This window comes from Marmota monax, unplaced genomic scaffold (assembly GCF_021218885.2).
Source record: "Marmota monax isolate L192 unplaced genomic scaffold, Marmota_monax_Labrador192_F-V1.1 WCK01_AAM20220418_F8-fsc00199, whole genome shotgun sequence".
Classification (NCBI taxonomy): domain Eukaryota; kingdom Metazoa; phylum Chordata; class Mammalia; order Rodentia; family Sciuridae; genus Marmota; species Marmota monax.
In genome coordinates this window covers 2109206-2118169 of record NW_026694340.1, presented here as the reverse complement: position 1 = coordinate 2118169, position 8964 = coordinate 2109206, and the positions used below count along the sequence as shown (strand labels likewise).

At 51.6% G+C, this 8964-nt stretch overlaps 1 protein-coding gene across 2 annotated transcripts in view; it reads left to right on the top strand.

The window, feature by feature from the left end:
• Positions 1-657: 657 nt before the first annotated feature.
• The window catches only part of Vdac1 (voltage dependent anion channel 1), a 29932-nt gene continuing 21625 nt past the window's right edge, over positions 658-8964 (top strand). The window contains exon 1 of one of the 2 annotated variants that reach the window (XM_046467582.2): positions 658-795. The gene's annotated coding sequence lies outside the window, so the exon portion shown is untranslated. Of the gene's footprint in view, positions 796-885; positions 1033-8964 lie in introns of those variants that run through there. The other variant, XM_046467583.2, reaches the window with a different exon arrangement.

The following is an 8964-nucleotide window of genomic DNA, read 5'->3' as shown; positions in this document are numbered from 1 at the left end:
TGATTCTGCAACCTGGCATCTCTTCCACGGGGCCTTAAGTACGTCGTTGGTCCAAGGCCAAGGGTGTGCAGAATCTTCATTCATCCTAGAATTCATTAATCCTCTAAGCCGGCTTCAGGTGGTCTGGCGCGGGACAATGGGGACTCGACAGGGGTCCCTGAGAGGCTCTCTGCTGGCCTGCGGACCCGGCGTGACCTTATCTTAGTGAGGTATTTGCAGGGCAAACTCGGCGCACTGGGGAGTTTTCTTTGCCATTTAAAAGCTGATGCACGCGGGAGGGTTTGAGGCACCGGAAACTTTGTGTCCAGATCCTGGAGTGCAGAGCAACAGTGGCCACCAGCTCAATACTGCACCGCCTCGGGGGCCCAGTGTTCCGGCTAGACGTGGACTGACCTCAGACACTCGGAGCCCGATTTAACACTCGCGCGGACTTTGCTACCGGAGCACCGGGGCCACCTAATCCACCCAGGCGCGGACCAGTTCCAGTCAACTCCGGAGAGGAGGTCTCCGTTTCCAAGACAGAACCGTAGGCACAGGAACCCCGCGCCTTTCCAGCGCTGGGAAACCCAGGGCACCGCTCAGCTAACCGGAAGATCCCCCTCCCCTACCCAAATGCTTCCACCCGGCCCGAGGTTCCGGCAATGACCCGCGTGTCCCCGCGCACGCACACACCACGCGCACGTCAGTCTCACGCTTCTCGGTCGCTCCGTGCCCGGGCGCACGCAGGCCCTTACGCGCGCCCGCACACTTCTGCAGGGTCGCGCGTTCGCTGCGGGCTCAGAGCGAACCAGAAGGGTAAGAGCGCGGCTTGCGGGAGGGAAGGGACCCAGGCCCCACCGGGGGCGCTGCCCGGGGCGTGGCCTAGGGCGGAGCTCGCCCGGCTGGGCGCGCAGGGCGGGGGCGGGTCCGCGCCGCCGCTGTCCACAGAGCCCCGCCCTCGGCCCCGCTGCTCGCTCCCCTCGGTTCCTCTGCGCCGCATCCCGGGCTGTATCCGCCACCGCTTCCGTAGCTCCCGCCGCCACCGCCTCCGAGGTAGGCGCAGCAGAAAAGGGCCTGGGCTCTGCTTGCGCCCCGGGTCGCGGGCCGGGCTCCTGGGGAGCTGAGAGGGAGGCGATGGCGGGAGGAGCGGGCGAGGGCGAAGGGCCTAAGAGCACGGTCCGGGGAAGAGAGCAGGGACGGCCAGCGCGGGCCTGCCTGGTCAGCAGCAGGCAGAGAAGTCCTGGCGGGTGGACACCGAGAGGGTCCTGGCTGAGGAGCGCGAGAACTAGGGTCCAGAGGACCTAGAGAGCCCAGCCGGACTTGCGGGCGGAAGGACATGGGCCACCGCGTGGAGGCCCTGCCCGCCTCTGGTCTAGGTGACCTTCCTCGGCCTGCGCCCTCTGGCCCTCGATCCTGTCAGCGTCAGTCCGGTGGGGACCCTCCCGACTCCCACGCTTCTTGATCCAGGACCCCGGATCTGTGTGGGCCAAGATGCCGCCGCAGGAATGAACTCCTGTGACGTGCCCCGGAGCCCCCGGTCCTACACGCTCCGGTCGGCCCACGCCCGAAGAAGCTGGCGCCCAGCAACTCCAGCGCGTGCCAGCGCCTTCCCGGGCGGAACGGAGAGTCGACTTAGGCCTCAGACGCCAGGACTCGGGCCTGGGCAGTAGGTTTGGCCTCGGAAACGAGATCCTCCAGGAAGCAATGTGGCCTCCTTGTCCTTAGAAGGAATTTCTGATTCGGTGGCTCATTCATTTGGCAACTGCAACTCTGCGTTTAGGAAAACTGGTTCTGAGCCGACTTCAGATTTGAGGCCCACAGCCCTAGCGATTTGTCCAAGGTCATAGAGCTGGGAAGATACCAAACCTCAGTTTTGTTATCTGTAGAATGGGAGCAATTCTACTCTCCTTCCCTAGGTTCTGAGGAAAAATAAAATGAGTTGATGCCTTCAGAACAGTGCCCAGTGTGTACAAGGCCTCCATAGAAACCCTGACATTTACCCTTGAGACTTTTGAAGAGGATCTAGCCCATCCCCCACAGACCATTTTGCTCCATGTGGTATTCTGAAAGGGATTCAATAAATGTAGCTCCGTTATTGTAAACATTATTGCTGTATTAGCATCAAGAATTTGTATACAGGTAACTTTCAGGATAATTCATGAAAAATCCTGTTCAGTTTACAAATGACAAGGTCAGACTGGAGCAGTAAGTTTGCATGTGCAGGACTTGAATGCAGGAACAGACAAGTTTCACCTAGGTCTGTCTCACCTGAAGTTCCCTCCACCAGCCTCCCTTCACCAGGGGAGATAGGAGAAAGTGCTCCTCTTTTGCCTAATATTCTGCTGTTGCAAAGATCAGGGCAAACTACCCAGGGCCAGCCTTCTTTTTCTCCATCCCAGCTCTGGACTGACAGTTCCTAGAGGGTCAGACTTAGGCTACCTGGCACACAGTAGGCTCTTCAGAGGGTCTGTGGGAGTCAATGCACTCTTTGTATCCACCTTTATCGATAGAGTTGTTTTTTATTATTCTAGCACATAGCATATAGTAGGTGACATTAAGTATTCTTGGAATTATTGAATGGGCCTATGAAGGGGCTGAAGACCCAAGCCATAGTCCGTTGATCCTGGACATCCTTTTGATGAACATAGCTCTCTCACTCACAGAAAATAGTCTTGCCTAGTCATAAATATTTGAAGAACTATTGTGGTATGTACAGCCTAGAGCATTTTGTGGGAGGCAAAACTTTTCTGATTTGAAAAAACTTCTTTAAACACTTGATTTTCATTCCTTGATGTCCTAAGTCCCATGGGAAACTTGTTGAACTGATGTTTCTAGGCTTGAAGGCAGGGTGACATGGATGAGTGGGTTTCTATCCAAGGCTACGGGCCTGGTGCCCTTTCCTTCTCTGATGGTGGGTGGGTTGATGTCTTCTGCCCAACTTGTCCAGAGTAACATGCCTGGCCCAGGGGAGTTACTGCTCACAATTGATTACTTTGTTTTGCTATTCTAGAGTTGGGCTATAGGCAGGTGCTCTTGGTAGCACAGAAAGCTTGGACTCAGGGGGACCATACAGTGAGGAGGTACATTGGGCCTCTGGCCCTGCTGGATAATAAGCACATGTGGACTCTGAACTCTAGGCTGGTGGCGATCAGGGGCATCATCCCCCACCTTTGCCAGCAAGATGCTCCTGAGGCACTGAAGTTCACTTTGATAGAATTTCCTGTAGTCTGATGTCTTTGGTGGTAGTGACTGAGAGGCGCATGTGTGGCTGAGAAGTGGCCCAAGCCAGGAGGCAGCCTCTCAGGATGCCCCAAGGATCTGCAGTTTTTGGTCTTGGGATCCCCGGGTTCCTGTGGATCCACTAAGAGTCAGCAGGAGGACCTTCAGCTGGGCCTGGGCATATTTTTTAATTTTAAAGTGGGTAGGGGGTAGAGGGAATCTATGCTCTTTACTCACAACTGGTTTGGAAAGAAACAGAGAGAGCAACCTGAGTTTGCAAAACAGGTTCAAAATGAGCCATAGGGTCTAGTACAGGCTAAATCACTTTCTTGTGCCTCAATTTCTCTGCTGCAAAAGTATGATTATCATTGTCACTTTGTTTGTTGAGAGTCTGCTCAGTGCCTTTCTGGGGGATGTATGTATGTTCTATGACATTGAGTTCACCTCCTTACAACCCTGGGAGAGAGGTTCTGTTGTTGACATTTCACTGGTCAAGAAGCTTGGGCACAGGGTAGTGTCACACAGGTGGGCAGGGTGGTGTTCCATGCTGGTGTTCTCACACTGCCGTCCCTGCTCCAGGGGCCATTTCAAGGAGCTAATAGACATGAACGCCTGTTGAAAATTAGAAATTGCTGTTCGGATGGGAGATGTTATTCTTTCACAGCAATTGGAGTGAGCTTGTGCATGACTGAGTGCAAGCCAGGCAGCAGTGGACGATGGTCAGGTCACCCTGTTTGTGGCAAGGACAGTGGTGCTGGTGTCTTTTAGAAGGGTCAGTGTTCCATGGGTTGAGGCGGGAGGCTTTCTTCCAGGACCTGGCCCGACAGTGTTCAGCTAAACAATGCCTCTTTATGGACAGGGAGAACTCTGGACCCTGCGGTTCAGGGTGATTTTTTGGCAACATGCTCAGCAGCCATTATTATAATAAGAAATTTACAAAATGTAACTTGTAATAAAACATTAGCTGTGTTTATTGCAAGCTTGATGTGAATGAGCTATGAAAGTGAGGGCTTTATATTAACAAACTAATGTGTTTCTGAATGATGCTGAGCCAGGTGCTCTTTCCCCATGTTAAAGCTGAAGAAGAGTGAGATCACAGAGGTGTTGACTTGCTCAAGGTCACACACCTAGAAACTAGCCGAATAGGATTGAGACTTGGGTCTTTTTGACTCCCGAGGCTACTACCTGTCCCAAATGCAGTCTGTGTAATCCCAGTGGGCCAAACTGGGAGCAAGGCTCCAGAGGGATGAGGTGCCTGAAGTCAGGCAGGAGTGCCTGGTGTGCCTGGACCCTGGACCCTGGACCCTGCTGTGTTTGCCGCCAGCCCAGGCCTTCTTCCCTTGGTGGGTGGGTGAGTAGGCAGCTGTCTCCTAGTCAGCTACATTCTCCTGTGTCTCCTGGAAGGCCAAACTAGTGGCCTAGCTTCCAGCGTGTTTTAAAATAGAAGCAAGGCCTGGAAAGCTGGGCTGCCCTCTGCGACTGTTGTGGAAGGGGGAGGGGGAGGGCAGCTGCTTTGAGAACATAAACCCGCCACCAGAGCACAGAGCCTTGGCTTTGCCAGCATCTGGAAGTGGGGAATGTTCCCTGGGCTGCCACTTCCTGGAGAGAGAGTGATGTGTGTCGGGGTTGAGGGGAGGCTCCTGAGTATGATCTATCCCTCCAACATTCTGGCTTTCAGAGCTAGCCTCTAGGCTTACCTTGTGCTGGGAAGTTGTTTTTCCTGGTCCCCAGGGTGGGGGCAAAGTCTTGTTGGTCTAATCTAATCCCAGTGGGTCTGACGCCCCTTCTGTAGGCTTATTGCCCTGGAATGGCCAAAGTCCCCCCCCCCCCTTCCTGAGGGGATTCCTGGGATGATGATGTTGATTTTGACTGTTGTATTGGTCACTGTCTTAGCAGGCATCAGACGTGCATTTCCACATGGTGATCCGAGAGAGTTTAATGAGGGGATCACTTGCAGATAGGTGGGCAGGGTATAGGATACCCACAAGGGGGTACCCCTGGGTCTGTTAACAACTTGAGGCCTTCAGCGGGAGGGGCTCCCTGTCAGGGGCTCTGCTTTTGGGTAGAAGAAAGCAGTTGCTATCCACTTGAGGCCAGGAAGGGGGGGAACCTGGGGGTCAAGGATCTGATCCCACTCTCCTCTAAACTCCCGTCTTCTGCATGTGTTTCACTTTTGGTGAACCCAACCATAAACCCATTGATAACAGTCCATAATGATCAGCTCTGGGCACAGAGCAGGATGGGATGAGCAAAGAGGATCTAGTATAATAGAGTATGTCACCACCATCATTGAGTTTTCTCCCTGTGTCAGACACTCAGTGTTCCATCTATTTCACTTATTCCTTGGAACACTTCCCTTCAGGAGGCTCCATCATTAGCCCCCATTTTATAGATGAGCAGTATGAGAACCTGTGAGCGGAAGTGGCTTGTCCAAGGTCACTCAGCCAGTAAGAGTTTAGTGTAGGGATTCATTAACAAAGATGTGGGCAGGGCACAGGGTACCTGACTGGGGTGTGGACTTGGGTTTATTAATATCCTGGCTATCTTCTGCCAGGCTCAGCCATTCTGTAGTCACTGTGCCCTGTGGACAACTGAATGGGCTGTGAATGCCATGGCAGGGTAGCTCCTGGTTTGTGGTTCCTCCCCCTGATGCCCTTTTGTCTTTGGAGGTGGAGTCTTAACCCCCTGGGGTGTTAACCTGTGTTCAAGGGACTTCTCCCAGCTATTCCTGGCTGAGCTCTGGGGACCCACAGCCACCCCACTCCCTGCTTTAACCACTGCAGTCATTCTTGGCTCTCTGAGGGCACCGAGGGTCACCTGCCTGGATCCTTCTGGGGGAGGATCTGCTGAGAAATGAGCATATGTCAAGGTAGGGGTTCTAAGAGGTGCTTGGTGCAGGAAGTCAGCCTGTTCTTGTTGGCATTTGGGGCCATCCTGCATGCGGGCAGCCAGAGGCTGGGGGTGGGAAGACAGGAGGATTGGGGTCTGCTTGCCCTGGGGGATTCTCATGCACACGAGGAGCTTTGTCCCACTCCTGCTTTTGGGCAGTGTGGCCAAGCCATTGGTGGTCATCTGGGAGTGGAATCTCCTGTAGACTTTGTCTGATAACCCTACCATCTCAGTATAGTTTGAATATATTCTCAGTATGGACATTGTCTACATAATTTTTCCTTCTGGCATCTCTACTTGCAACAACCTGTTGGAACATTTTGGCTTTTAAAATTATCAATGTATGCAAACAATTTAAATAATGAAGTAGAATAATGAAAATCCTCTTTGAACTCCATACTTTCCCCAAATTTAGATACTAAGTTTCTATCCCTACCATCCTTACAATGGCTTGTACCTTTCCACACATTCCTGCCATTCAAAATTCATGAATGTAGAGACTTGTACATAAAAAGGTTTTCCCTTCATTATGAGGAATTAGAAATTTTGTGACTGTTTTTTTTTTAAAATTATGTTTTAGATGACGTGTCACCACATATAAATCCACCTCATTATTTTCAATGATGACGGCAGTTCACGGTTCTCCTTATTTTAGCAAGTATGAACTTGTGAAAACGAATTTTATTCTTTTGTTTCCCTGTTGATGGACATTTAGGTTGCTTCTGGTTTTGCATTACCAATAATGTGTTTGCATCCTCTTGTGCACACCTTTGACTGCATTGGATACTACTTTGGTGGGTTCCTAGGAGTGGAATTGGCACTAGGGTTAATGCTGGGTTTATTGCTCAGCAATTGCCCTCCAAAAAAGTGTACCTCTAGTATTTACACTCGGAGTGAACAGGAGTGACTTCCACACCAACACTGGGTATCATTTACAGTTTTGCCAATTGCCGCTTGGCAATTGGACCGTGCTTGGTTTTGAGACCATAAGTGTCTGATTCTCACTTCTGAAGGCACTTGCTCACCTTGGGTTTAACTGTCCTTAGGCCTGGATTAAGGCAGGTGTGTGCAGGGTGCCAGTCCAGTCTCTTCCTCTCTCCACTCAGGGTGCTGCAGCTGCCCTGAACAGGGAGCTCCTGTTTTCTGGTTATATTGTAATGTCTTTAGTCTCAATTGTTAGATACTAAGTTTCTATCCCTACCACCCTTACAATATTGCTTTTTTGTTGTTGTTTTTGAGTCAAGGTCTTGCTTTGTTGCCCTGCTGGCCTCTAACTCCTGCACTCATCCAGTCCTCCTGCCTCAGCCTCCCAAGTAGCTTGTACTACAGGTGTGTGCCTTCAGGCCTGGCATACAGTAATACTTAGATGTTCATTGCTCATTCACTCATTAAACATAATTTATAATGAATACCTCTCTTGTGCCAGGCCTTGGAATCATTTACATCTAGCTTTTTCCATAATTTGTATGTTTATGCATAGTGGACTTTGAGGTACTTCGAGTTCAAAGGTGTGATTTGGGGATAAGTGTGGGGAGGCAGGGGCACGGTGAGCAGAGCAGCTATCACTGACATGCAGCTGATGAGTCAGGGAGGATGTGTCCCCCCAAGATGGAGGTTATGTAAGTGTGTTATGCTGGGTGATATACTATCTCTCCCCTCTTGTGCTTCCAGTATGGCTGGATTTACATTCCTTAGCTGGAGTGGAGCTTGCATAATTTGTTCAAGGTCAGCCAGGGAAGGGTTGGGTAGGCAGGCTGGCAGGCTGTGGAGGGGAACTAGGGACTACTGTCTCTGGTGTGCTTTGCTGGTCATTCTCAAAGTTATCAGTGACTGCAGGCAGGTCTGCATACCCTGCCTTGCCCAGCCTTCTGTTTCCTGTTCCGTCATGGGTGTGAAGCTCCCGGTTCTGCCCAGAAGCCCTTGTCCAGGCAGAGAAGTGTGGTCCTGTCTTCCCCAGGCTGCCTTCTCTTTTTCTCTGTGCAGGGCTGGCTGCCTGGCCTGCATCAGACTGCTCTGATTCCTGCTTGGCCTCTAGAGGCTGGGCTTCTGGAGGCACGTGGGGCAGATGCTGTAAAGACAGCTGTGCATGCAAGACAGTGTGCATTGGTAAACTGCACAGATAGTAACTGGGAACAGGTCTGCGTGGGAAAGGCAGGGATGGGTCAGGGCCAGGGTTCAACCTCAAAGCCAGCACCCTCACAGGGTTAAGTGAGATAGCTGTATGCTCCCTTCTCTATCTAGTCTTAGCCTAAAGAAACAATGCAGATCATTATATCTGCCATAAAACTGTCTCTGAAGTGGGTTCTGAGACTCATATAAAAATGGGTGTTTTCTTCATAATTGTAAGAAGGCTGAGCTCTGGGAGAGGCAGGGCTATCTGTCCCAGGGCCTTCCTTAATCCTGTCAAATAATGAAGCACAGGAGGGGGTGTGGGTGCACAAAAGGCAGAGAGGAAGCTACCTAGCAATGGGGCAGGTGGGGGTAGTGAAGGGGCGAGCCATCCTTTAGTTCTCAGGTTCAGGAGTGGGTTTGACTGCCTAGGTAGCAGTCCTCCCTGCAAGGTGCTGTGAAGGGGAGTATGCCTAAGCATGGGGCACACCTACCTGAGTGGGGAGCATGCCTGCCTGAGGGCATAGAATGGGGGTGTTATGCTCCATTATTTTGTGTTTAAGCAGACCAGGAAGTGATGTGCATCCAGAATGGTTAACATGGAGTGTTGGCACTTGGGGTTGTGTTTTAGTTAACTGGCAACTTCACTTACATGCATCTGGTACCAAATAAAGGAAGTGTTGCAGGACTTCAAGGAAGGGAGCCCATAGCCCTGGGAGGGCTGGCTTTATTTGAGCTCCTAAGGGCCCTTCTTCTGAGCTCTGCCTT